General features: G+C 38.9%; 1 protein-coding gene across 1 annotated transcript in view; it reads left to right on the top strand.

Annotated features, from left to right (window-relative positions):
* CNTNAP5 (contactin associated protein like 5) overlaps positions 1 to 13,551 on the top strand; it is a 272,802-nt gene that overhangs the window by 956 nt on the left and 258,295 nt on the right. The window lies entirely within an intron of this gene.

Here is a 13,551-nt window from a genome sequence, read left to right on the forward strand (position 1 = left end):
TCCGTCCGTCCGTCCGTCCTCCCCCTCCCAACAGCGCTGCCCGCCCCGGCCTCTCGCCTCTTTTTTCTCTTCTCCTGTATATGCATTTCCCCCCTCTGTCTTCTGTAATTTTCAGTCAATTAAATCACGGTTAATATGTTTTAATAACGTTCGCGAATACTAAATGGCAGGCGATTTAAGGCTGAGGCTTGCCATTACGGATGCGGCCATAAAGTTAATTCCTAACACTTAAAAAGAAACTCCGCGTTAATGAGTTTTACTAATTCACGGGTGACAGTTTAATTTCACAGTGCCAATAAACATTTCCATTGAATAGGCGCTGCTTCCTAAATATTTAGGAGTCAATCTTAAAGCATGATGATCAATGGTTTTATTATACTGTACAGATTTTACTTATTCATTGAGCAATGAATTAGCATGGAATCAGCTGTAACTGCTTTCCCAGGAGCTGAGTGAGGGAGCCTGTGAATCTGTAATAGCTGCAAGTTCCCTAGAAACCTTGTTAGATTCGCATGTGAAGATCTATGTGTGCTCGCACGGACCTCAATAATTGCACCCAGTATGAAAATTCATCACCTTCTTAAATAAATCATCTCCTTATGTTGGAGCTCAGGGAGGCTGTGTGCTCTTCCTCACTTTTGGGCCAAGAAAGCTTATACGCGGGCTAAAATATTGAAGCAGTATCCAGAAATATATTCAAGTAGCTGTATGAAAGTACTATTGCTTTGAAGGGTTATTGAGCTTCCAGGTACCCAGTAAGCTTTCCAAAAGAAATAACTGAATTCCATATATGAGGAGCTTCAGTGCAGGCGACTGTCAGAAGCTTCTATTTGAAAGCCCAAGTGCAAATGGGAATGGATTGGTTCTGCACCTTCCTTGATTTGAATACTTTGGCCAAAGGAGTTGCGTTCAGATACCAGAACTGGTATGTTCACAATGACTTCAACAGGTCTTCTGACAGATTTTGTGAACAAGAACAAAACTGGGGACAGTATTTACAGTTGAAAAGGACTGTGCTTGGGGGGGGGAGGAGAATGCAGGTCATTTAATTTTTTTCCTAATATCTGCTATGTCTTTAATCTAACTTGTTTTTTCTCCTTGCTTCTAAATTATAAAACTCTTAAAATAAATTCTTTTCTCATTATTTAATTTACTGTAAAATAAAAGTCCTGAGTAAGTAAAAATCTTCTCTGCCACTGAGATATTTGATTCTAATTTTCTTTTTGGTAATAGTTTTTAATTAAAGAAAGAATTGGTGAAGAAACTGCTTTGAAACACAGCTACAGGCTAGGGGTCAGTAGACATCATTAGAAAGATCAGAATTGCCAAATGCTAATAAAACATAAGAAATTCCTCCCACTTTGCGTTTTGCAATATTTTATTAAATTAGGTAAATAGAGTGGCAATAGGATTTCTCCCCAGGATACTAATTACTAGAAAATGAATAAATAGCCATGTACGTAACACTGGAAATGTGTTGCATATGATATCTGGGAGAACTGAAACTTCCACATTTATCAGATAGACAAGGAGACGCAAAGCCTTGCCTGCTATATAACAAATTAGCTGCCCTTTAGCAGCATATTCTGTGATCTGAAAACACTAGTAGCTTTGAGTCTAGAGTTGTTGTTGAGCCTCTTTTTTTCCTCCTCTCTTTTACATTTTAAAGATGGAAGGAGGGAGCAGTAGTAAAAAAATGAAAGGAGACATGAACTCATGTTTTTCTTTAGCACTTTGCTAAATCAGTTCAGGGCTAGTCTGCAGCTGCAGAAAAGAATTGCAGGAGCCATTAGTGATCTTACACAACACTAAACCGGGTGGATCTTAAAAATGCCCCCTATTGCTATTTTACACCTTATGAACCTTATGCCTCCCCCCTCCCCTCCCCCCCACTTGTGTCTGTCTTGACTGACTTTTCACACATGGCCAGAAAGATGTAGCAGATTAAAACACCTCCTGGTCAAGTGGCACCTTCTGACTTCCATTGTGAAAGTTATTCTCAAATTATTACATGTTTCTCTTCCAGAATGCAGCCACCTCTGCCACCTACATTATCACTAACATTTATTATCCCTCTTCATCAGCGCTTATTAGCTGATCAGGGGACTTTCAAACCTTTCACTTAAACCCAGTCATAAGTGTCAGTCAAAGCTGCAGAAATTCAATGAGTAGTAGAATGAGATCTTCTACAAAAGTTCTTGCAGAAATATATGGCAAATGTATGGGCTGTTACTCTGCAATAGGTTTCCATGTGGCCTTACAGGACGTCTCTAATAATTCTGTTCAGTTAAAAATAGGCAATGTGTGTCTGGTTTTTTATTTATTTTGAAAAAAAAAATACTGAACAAAGCATGTATTTTTTTTTTTTTTGGACAAGGAAATTTTATATATGTAATTTGTATATTTATTTTAGGCAACCAGTGTTCACTCTGATTTTAGCCTTCCTTCCTCTGCAGTGATGATAATTGCACAGGAGTCAGACAAGTGTATGTGAAAACTTACAGGAGAAAAATCTGACTCTGGATATTTGAGGCCATCAAGATCAGGAGGATGTATTTGGGATTTGTGTAACAGCACAAATGAGACCTGTTGAGTCAACTGTGGCAAAGGCAAGAGGTCTCTTAAACAGTGAGCCTTCTATCCGTGTGGTCAGAAATGCTAAGTTTTGAAAAGCTCTGCTGAAATAGGTAGAATATTGATCGTAGGTTTGTGGGTCATGTGCTTGCAGGCTGAGTAAGGAGGATCTCTGGCTTTTTCCTCTGGCTCCGGTACTTAAATATTCTTAACAATAGAATAATATTCAATGCTTTCCTCCTCTTAGTTTCATATGGGGGAGGGGGAAAACACAAATGTTAGCTTTTTCATGCCTTCAGATGTATCACTGGAGAAATGGTACAAAACAATGAGATTTCCTGAGAGAAAAGCTGTGAATGACCCACAGCTGATCGCTGCCTCCCTTGCATGTCTGTCACTATCTAGCTTTCAATCCCTTTGACTCAATCAGCACTCCTTGGCTGTGAATCAGTCTCAAGATGGTCTTTCCATGGACTACAGTGATCTTTGGATTCGGCATCCACCAGGCAGATGGCATTACCAGCCACAGGAATCCATCCAGGGTTATTATCTCGGCATCCAATGCATTATCTGCTTGGATATTTTCCTTTTCTTTTTTTTTTTTTTTAATTTTTTTTCCCCTCTTAATGTCATGCAAATGTAGCAGATTTTTCCTTATAAATTAACAGCAAGAATGAATTGTTTTCAAATGTGCCTGGTACACTTGAACAAAGTGTAGACTTCAAGTGGAAAATATGGTGACTCTGGGTAGAACAACATACTTGTGAAGCTCCCCCTGCACGTGGCATGTACAGGCTTCTGTCAGCGCTCCAGTCCGTGCAGGACTGGTGAAGTTTTTTTAAGCACTGTAATCATTCTTTTACCAATGGGAAACTGAGAGTGTATATAAACAAGAAATAAATGTACAATCAATGTGAGAATCTGAGTATCTAAAATAAAGCCTTAGGGGTCCACTGAGTTGATCCCATATGGCATGGTTGTGTCCCATTCTCTGTTGTTGATTCATATTCATATTTGCTATATGTAGTAGTTTCTAAATCCATACACTACTCCTCATTTTCTCTTCCCCTCCTTCTCCTTTCTCTGCTGCTATTTGAAGCAAGTGGAGTTTGGATATCTGAATACTGAAATGAATAAGAATCTGAAGGCAGTGGGAGTGTGAGGTAGCATTTACTTATTTTTAGCCCCCAAAATGGATTTTCTATAGATGTGGCACCTTCAGCTCTATTGGCAAACTTGAATTACAGTCTTACCTATCCCTTCCTCTGAAAGAGACACGAGAATGGGAGAAACAAAGGACTGAAGGTGTATCTGCCAGCTCACACATGTCAGGCTTTCTGTCTGTGTAACTCCTTTCCTGTTGCCTGCCAGCTTCCAGAATTCTACCTAGTGTTCCAGGGCTCTCTATACAGGGCACCAGGCAACCTGCTGTGCCTTTTTTTGTTTTTGTTTTTTTTGTAATGAAGAACTCTGCTGTGTTTTTCCACCCTCAGGATTAGGGGAATGATATTCTGGTCCTGTAGCATCCACTTTTTCAGTCTGCTGTGGCCTTACTGATGCAAGCATCATCTCTGTAGGATGTGGTTCTTGCAAGACTCATCTCTTCTGGGTCTATGCAAAAGAGAAAAGAACTGGTAGATCTGCACGAACATTTTCCTTCTGCTGTCAGTAGAGCCTTTAAGAGACACGAATTGCTTTCTTTTTGCTTTTAACTAAGCTTCCTCTACTCAAACCAAGAGAAAGGGGAAGAGAATATGATCATGGTATAATAAAGGTTTAGAATCACAGGCAATTCTTGGAGACTTTGAAGGCATCACTTGCTAAGGCAGGAAGCATCAGCAGATATATTGTCATGTCTGTAGAGTTAGGGAAAAAGAAGTGGGGGGGTGGTGTTTTTTTTGTTTGTACTCTGTGCTGGGCTAGTATAATTGATTGTTAATTTCCTTGTATTAATGTTGTCACTGATTTTTTTTTTTTTTTTTTTAATTGCCTTATGCAGGTTGTCTTGGGCTAGAAATGCCATTTGTTCACTAGATGAGTGTAACTGATGTTTTAAATGATGAAAACAATTCAGCATAGAATTTAGAGGGGATAAAAAAAAGATGCTAAAACAGAGATTTATTTATCTTCTAATTATCTGCTCTGTTAAGCAGTTAAAAAAAATAGGTAGTTCATGTGTTTATGGTGATCTAATTGGCCTTCTACACAGATATATTTAGATACATGAAGAAAATATTTAATATTTTAGCTGGTATTTTCTCCAAAAATAAAGGAAAGTAGCTTAGTAAAAGAGAGAGCATGAAGCCATTTGTAAATGTCATGAAGGATCTTGCTCAATCTGTATTCCAGGGGAGGAATCCCATTTTTCTGGCTGTGTTTTTCCTTTGCATGATACTAACTCTTTCTATGCATTCTTACAAACATATGCTGGAACTTGGATAACTTGGTCCATCTCCTACAGAACTCTGTGCTCAGAGATTATCAGTGCAGGTTCAGAGTAAAGCAGTGGAAGTCTGCATGACCCTGCCTATCTACAATACTGAATGGGTATTAGAGTCCATTCAATTACTATATTGTATTTTGTAACCTGTGAATTAAAAGCCTGCAGAGTTGATTTTTTTTTCTTAATTCACAGTTGTAGTACTTAAACTGAAAATAAGGTACTAAGCTCAAAGTGGTAATGGCAGGTTTTATTTTACCCAGTGCTTCTCTGTTATAGTCAGGACCTCACCAGTCTCCAACCTTGCATTCTCTGGTGCAGCCCCAGAGATCTCAACCTGTATAGTCCTTGAATAACCCAATTACCACAAGTGTGGTGCAGCCAGGACTGCAGAATGTGATCAGTTCGTGGACATCTGTAATAATTTTTCTTCTATGGCAGAAGTTGTCTGTGGAAATAATTTTGGAAGAGAGATGCTTGTTCTACTCTTTTTCAGATATTGTATATGAATTTGGAGACTTTTTCCTGGTTGAGAAGAAGGCTTTAGTGTTAGAAAGAAATGTCAAAAAATGAATCACATCACAAAGGCAGAGCTAGGCCCTTAGTCTCTTCTGTATCAGTGGCAGCCCACTCTTTTTCCTCATTTTGCACATGCCAGACCAGAGGGGAGTCAGGCTTGGAATCAGACCCCTGTGTGCTGGTGTGTTGCAAGTAGGAGACAGTTTTTAATGAACGAGAAGATTTTTCCCTCAGTTTGAGTCTGATTGAAACAGACTCTGGATAACAGGAGCTCAACAATCCTGTCATGAATGGAGATTATCTAAGTAACTAAATTTAAAGTAGCATCCAGCATTGCTGTGATTCACGATCTGGAGGTTGTTTCAGCTCCAGGATTGTGCTGGTGTGCTTGTATTGGGACAGGGAAGCCCAGATTCCTGACCATAAGACTGGCTTATCAGTGAGCTGGATGTAGGTCCTGGGGGTTTGCTGGGAAGAGTCTTTGTGACTCTCTCCTTCATAGTCAACATCAGACATGTTACACCAGTGATTAACTTATAAAATGCCACCACTGTTTCCATGCTGGACAATACAACTCCGAATTTGAGGTTAAGGGGTATTTTTAATGAGCATCACTGTTACATGAACTCGTAAGAGCAGTAACAAGAAAAAGCTAACTTTGTAATTGCTCAGTGAATACCATTCAAGACTATAAAAGGCTTTTAGTAGCTGGTGTTAATGTACTCTTTTCCAAACTGTTAATTGCCTGGGATCTGTGATATCTTTATGGCATAAAGAGCAGTGAGTTGCAGTGGGACACATGGCATTCTGTTCAGCTTGGTACTTGGAAATACTCAAAAGATACTCAGCAACAACCACAGCAGTGGAAGCTGCACAGAATAACTGGTATCATTGTGAGGAACGTTTCCCTTTTGACATTGGTAATTAGGGTTCAGCACAGAGCCCCAGCACGTGAAACAGAATGGTGTTCAACGCTAACCACCATGGCACTGCAGCAGTTGGACTGGGAAGGAAACAAATGTGTTTTCCTTCTCTCTTTTATTGTGTGTATTGAGAAAGATTGAGTGTTGACCCTTAGGAATTCTGGGGCATAAATTTTCTTCTAAAACTATTCAGTGCACTGTGTTGCCAATATAGTAGTAAATAATAGTAATAATTTTCAAATGGGTAGAATCCTTTCTTTGTTCCCAGCTGGACAATAAGGAGTTGATAAATGCTGTACTGCCTGGATAAGAATTGGCTTGTTCCATTTACTGCTCTAAATGGTGAAGCATTGTTCCTGGATGACAATGGTTCTTCACTGATGACAGCTCGTCAGCACTTCAGGAACAGAAACAAATGCTTTGTGATCTATGGCACCAGTGACACATCTGTAGTCATTCCCATAATAGTTCAGTGATGTCTTTATGTTTGGGCATCAATTGCCCCCACTTAAGATGTAGATACTGAGCTGTTGCTCTCCGTCATCCTCCTAGGTCGTAAAAGCAACCTGCTGAGCATTAATATATAATTTTCTTCCTTCCCTTCATGCAAATTTGTCGCTGGAGTAGGAGGGGAAATGGCACGTTCTAACTGGACAATATGTGTTGTGTCTATAAAATTATACATAAGGAATGGAGCAGGAGATGGAGTCCAGGGTGGCAGGTAAGGAGAGAAGGTCACAAAGAATGTTCTTCCAGTTTCCTATTGCTAGTGGCAGCTTCCTAAGGCACTCAGTGAAGAGGTCTAAATTAATGGTCCAAGTGAGTCATCAGTGAACCGTTAGTGGGAGCACGTTCATTTGTAGTAATCAGGATTGATTTATGAATAGGACAAAAGGGACCAAATAAGCTATGAAAATGCATGTTGTAGATGTTTTTTCCCCTGATGAATAATTCATCCTCTTCTAGTATCCATGAAAACAAAAACACTGTGCATGTAAAAACCCATTAAAAAAGTTAATCCCACAAATGGCTGAACACGGAGAAAATCAGCTTTTGTTTTAAAAGGTAGATTTTCTCAAATCTTCTCTAATTTGATTTGCCAGTGGGGCATAATTTAAGTCAAACAAGTTAGCAGCATTATGTGCTATATAAAGGTCTAAATATTTAATAGATTTTGATAAACGCCTGCCCCCCAGAATAAAGAGCTAAGGAATGCTCATTTTCCACAGTGCAGAGGGTAAGCTAAACCCAACAGAAATGGCAAACAGTGGAGAGGAAGCTTCTGTTCACAGGATATGGTACTCTAAACCTGGCCTTGGGAGAACTTGCAGTGCACCTACGTAATCCTATAAATAATCTGAAATCTAAATAATCCTGTAGGAATGACCTCAGTGAAAATGATGGAGGCTTTTTAGTGACTGTAAAGTCTCATGGTCTCTACATGCCTGTGAAAATGCCTACAGTGAGCCACTCCTAGGCAGAGCACATGCTCTGGAACATGCAGGATGCTGTGTATTCAGATAATCCTGGTGGCCATCTGCCCATCTCCTGCTGGATGGACATGTCAGTGGGAAGGGGAGCATCAGTGCCCCTACAGGGACTGGTGCTCCAGAGGAGCTCAGGTGTTGTGTAAAGCTACATAGGAAGCCTCTGAAAAAACAGAGTATGAACTTGGGTGTATTGGATTCTAGGTGGGCACTTTACCCCTAGGCTGCCTAACCCTTGGTGCACCTCCTATGTCAACACTAAACAGAGCATCACAAAGAAGGCAGAAGCCTTACACAGAAAGAACAGTGCCACTGGATTGCTTCCTAACCGCCCCCAAAAGTTCAGAGGGGTTGGTTTGTGTTGTTTTATTATTTTTTAATTTTGTAGAAAAATAGTTTGCATTTTAATTTTAGAGGAAGAATCTTCTTCAGCAACCCTGAGGAAGATTAAACAGCTCTGGCATTTTTCACAGAGACTGTTTGTTTGGAAAAGAAAATGAAAATTTGATGAATTTCAATCAGATGTAGCTTGCAGCATTCAAATATTTATGGATTATCAAATTCCCTTTTCCCAACTCTGCTTCTTAAGTACAGAGCTCATCTTATATGTAATATTAATTCTCATTATTCTTAGACAGTTATTCACTGAATTCTTGTGCAGGCTCAGTTCATCTAGAATCTGGTCTAAATTTCATGAAAATGAAGGGAATGACTTGTACTTGAATTTCAGATCATCTTTTCTTCAGAAGCCTGTTAATTCAGCATGCAATCCTTGTTATTGTTCTTCTGCAAAATTATTTTCCTTAAAATCTGCCTGTCAGTGTATGCAATACAAGTTGTGTTTGTATGTGTCAGGAGTGGGAAGAACTGTCCTTTTTCCTGGTGGTTGCTGTTCTTTTGAGCACATCATCTGAGAGTGAGTTGACCTGCTCTACTGTCATACTCTGTGCCACCCCTGTATCCGACTTACTGACAATACAACTAGTTAAAGTTGCCCATCCTTTTGCTCACTTCTTTGTGTTTTTTATCAACGGTTGTTCTGTTTTCTGAACCCTCCTGTTCTGTTGAGTTGAATACACTCCACTGTAATACATAGGATTACACTGTGGTAACAGCATTTTACAATCATTACAGAAAACATTTTAGGTGTTCAGAAAAGCTGGTAGTCCAAGGGTATTTCTTCCAGGCAATTACGAGCTCACATTGCTGGTGCTGCTGGGTCCACAGATGAGAAATTTTTCCTAGAAAACACATAGCTAGCTTTTTGTTAGTAACATTAGGTACATGTGCTTGCTAAATTACTAACATTAAACATTTTAACTATAAAATAAGAATTTTTTTTATTTTGCAAATTATGAACTATTTTCCTTTTGAAACCTCCACTTGGTAGCATATACTGTTTCCTGGGGCCTCCTCCAGTGAGACAGCACATGAGTCAAAGCAGTCTCTTTACTGCTTCATTAGGAGTTGGGATTACAAACTCCTTTACACACCCACATTCATAACCAACTGTTTGCAAAAGCCCAGATTGTTTTTCAGACAAGCAGTGGAGATGTACTTTTCATCTGTGCTTTTGCTTAGGAGCTGTGGATGGTCAGACAAGGCCAACCGGTATGAAGGAAGTTGCCTCCTTCAGACCTCAGCAGAAGAGATAGAGAAAAGACCTGCTCGCCAAACACAAGTCATTTTCCACTTAAGCTTGTGTAAGGAGGTGGTGTCAGCTGCCATGACTCATCCCATTTCTCTGCAAATATGTGTTACTTCACTTGCCGTGACAGCCTTGATCCAAACATCACCAGTTGTGCCATTGGGTCCAGGCATTAATGGCTTCTGTGAATTAAATAAGGAAGTCCTGATTTGAAAACCTTTCTCTGATAGCAAGCAGACAGTGAGTCAGAACTACAAGAGAACAGATTTTCCTCCTACCCTCTCCATCTTCCACCCATCCTAACCTTAGCAGCATCTGATTTATAGAGCCTGGGCTTTTTTTCAATTTCATCTAATTAGCACAGGCAGTGGGGTCAGTATTCTAACACCTGACAGACTTTACCAGGGTACACCACAATTACAAGTGCAATTATCTGTTTTTCTGCTGCACTGGAAAATGTAGCATGTGAAAATTAACATAAACCCCTAACTGTTAGGATGAAAGTGTGGGTGTTAGGGAAGAGGCACCTTCTTCAAATATGAAAGGTCTGGGTTTGATGCTTGACTTTTTGAAAGCTTTCCCAGGCATCATTAGGTGATGTGCTTAATTGTTTTGAGTTTGAGTTTACCTGTTCTATCTCATTAGGGCTAAATGTCCATGTGTATACAGACTTTCACCTGCCAACAGGAGTTGGAGGAAGTGGTTCCTATGCTAGGCAATAGCTTAATATAAACAATAATGCTTCTTTTAAAAGTACCAACTGCATCCATGAATAATGGAGCCTCCAAACTGTTGTGATTGTGCTGGCCTTCTCTAGTGAGGTCAGTATGCAGCAACTTTTACAGGGTCTTTGTGTAAATCTGCAATTATGAAGTCTTCAGTGTGAGAGCTATGGGCTGGTTGGCTGACAACCAGGAAAACAAAACATCTTTTTTGAGCAGTGTGTCCTTCCAGTCATTTCTACCTGGCATGTGGGTAGAACTAACGTGCATCTCCCTGCAAGAGTGTCTTAAGTTTGCACCAAGTTGCTTGCCTGGGTACTAAACTAAAATTGTGTGATGAAAATGATGCATTCATATTAAATTAAAGAATAATATTGATTAAATATAACTATAAAGTACAGTCCTAAGATAGTCAGAAGGCCTGCACAAGAGAAGGGCTATCCCTTTTATTTCTTACATTAAGGGAAAATATAATCTTAGCTTAGAGGAAATTCAGAGAAAATCTATAAAGTCGTGTTCAAGCTAAGCTTTGTAAATTTGAAGACAGGCATTTATTTCAGTGTTCAGGCAGGGAGAAAAACAGTTCACAGCTGGAAGTGCCTGTTCTTCTCTTCCACAAGATGCACAGAGAAGGGTAATTGATTTAGACTCCTTCAGGACAGGAATGGGTTTTCTGTGTTAGTAAGTGTGAAGCACAAGGTCTTTATCCTAGTGGGGGGATCTCTTTATGCCAGTGATAACAGCAAAGGATCTGCTCTGAAGGCTCCATATGAATGCAAATGTATTTTCTGCTTCTTTGGCAAATTTGTATGTCACTGACTGGTGGCAGTCTCTAATAGCTAGTTTGATGAGAACATCCAGACCTTTGTAATCTGGGACTAGCAAACGAAACCTTCAACTCTCAAGGAATGAGAATTTTTTTGGAATAGTCCTGAACTAAGAAATGGGAAACTCACTAAGCTGGTATTGAAGGTAAGAGTTTAGTAGTTCTTAGATATCCACAATCCATGTATCTGTATTATCTTCAACTAGGAGATAACGGTGATGGAAAAGCCCTCCTCCTTTCTGTGCCTGTAACCTACTTTTGAGGTTGTTTCATGAACATAGGAAAGAAGGCAGGAGTCATTCATGATACTCCAAAGCATTGTGTTAATAATTAAGTCCATATATTTCATTGAGGCTATTCCTGCATGAAGCACAGTACCAAGGAGTCTGAGGCTACTACCAGTGTGTTTGAAGCCAAATGCAGCCATGGGATTATCCCACTCCATGATACTTTTGTCAGAATGATTAAAAACTGCTTCCTGTAGTATTCTTACATGTACTAGCAAATAAATCTTATGCTTGTACTTAGTGTGTTATGAATAAATATTGCCTCACTTCATTCACTGAAGTGACCAAGAAGATCAGAACAAAGTGAAGCGGTCCTCAGTTACACAAATGAACCAGGCTTACAGTGAATCTGCCTGTCAGAAATCTCCCTTTTTTTTTTTTCTTTGTTGATATATGTTAAGCTTCCCTGGGGGAAGGAAAAGTTTAATTAAAAAGAGATTCTATGAGAATTCAGAATAAGAAGTCATGTCTATTTTTCCTCTGCCAGAGCCATGGAAAAGTGGTGGTTTCTGATGGAACATGTTGAGGTGCAAATAGGAAAGAAATAGGACCACCTCCTTCATGAGTTTGGACTTTCCCTTCTGCACTAAGTACTGCTTTCAACATTCCCCCTCCTGATAGCAAGAGACTCAGCAATGGCTGCATTTCCCCAGCTTTGTTCCTTATTGTTTTTTTCTGGCTAAAGCAGTTGTCAAAGACCCCAGATCTGGCAATATCAAGCTACTTGGGCATTGTGATATCATTTCAGATAAATTAAAAGCTGAGTCTCTCAAATATTGAAATTCTGGTAGAATCAAGTGTGTGAAATCAGCAGGGTAATAGAAAAGACTTTTCTGAAAACAGACAAGCACTGGTATTTTTCAGGTCAGTAAAGGATTTGTATCAGATGGATGTCTTCTAGAAATGGCTGAATAGTTTTTTAAGGTTATTGGTCAGTTTTGATGGAAGAACAAGTGAAAAAGCACTTCAAGAGCTATTTCTAAGAATCTTTGGGGAAATTATCTTCCTTTTTCAGGTCACATTTTCTGTGTCTGATGCTTTGTTTATTTAACATTTAAATACCTGCCTTTGTAGTTTGAAAAGTAAATGGCTACAGAATTTCATTAGGACTATTGAGGTTGTGTTTTACAATATAAACATGTTTCAGTTCAGTCCAGAGGATTTAATTCTTAGCATAACATTTAGAAAAGCAATAACACAGTTAAGCAATGATGAACTGAACTGAGTGCTGTGTGCTCACTGAAGTTAAACGTTCCAGTAAACAGGATGAGAAGCCAGAATGGTTTGAATGGAAGAAAAGGATTTATAATTCCTAATAGACTCTGAATATTGAAAAGTATGTAGAGCTGATGAATGTAAGTTCTCTCTCTTCCCCTTCATTTAAAGGAATTTAACTTATTTTTATTTATTTCCTTGTATCATCTAAATGCTAGTTCCTCCATCTTGAAATCAAATAATGAATGCTCAGCCCTGACAATGAGATATCAAATTCTCAAAAGATTCCTAAATTCTGGCGACTATTTATTTAGTTCACAATTTCCTATTGTAAATGGAACACTGGAAGTTTGATCTTGAATAATACCTCCAGATCATTCTACTGACTTCTGTATGTGCATTTAGCTGTATATGACATTTTAACAAAAAAGCTGTAGGTGTGTGCACTATCAGCTATTCATACAAAGCAGGATAATATCTTAGATGTTGCCGCTTTTACAGGAATCCATTCTGTTGCAATTACTAAAATAAAACAAAAAATGAGGTGGTAGATTGAAAGAGTTCCCTGATTAAATGCATCAGTTACAATTTTTACATTATTGCCTTTGTTGTACTGTTTTTTTTCTTTTGAGAAGAGAATAATTTTCTAAGATTGAGTAGCTTCAATATCCTGGTTAATTAGACATTTACAATTTTTTTGAAGATGAGTCATTAGGAATTTGACTTGTATGCAGTCCTTTCCAAGATTTACTCTAATTTGTGACTTGCTGTCATTTCTCATTTAATGATGGTTACTGAGGTCGTGATGCTCTGCATTACCAAGAAAAAGACGTTGCAATGAGCTAAAGGAATCTCTATGATTAAACTTTCCCTTTTTCGCTGTACAATTCGTGCACTGAAGTTTTTCTGT

The sequence above is a fragment of the Corvus brachyrhynchos genome, unplaced genomic scaffold (genome assembly GCF_000691975.1).
Source record: "Corvus brachyrhynchos isolate BGI_N302 unplaced genomic scaffold, ASM69197v1 scaffold126, whole genome shotgun sequence".
Lineage (NCBI taxonomy): Eukaryota > Metazoa > Chordata > Aves > Passeriformes > Corvidae > Corvus > Corvus brachyrhynchos.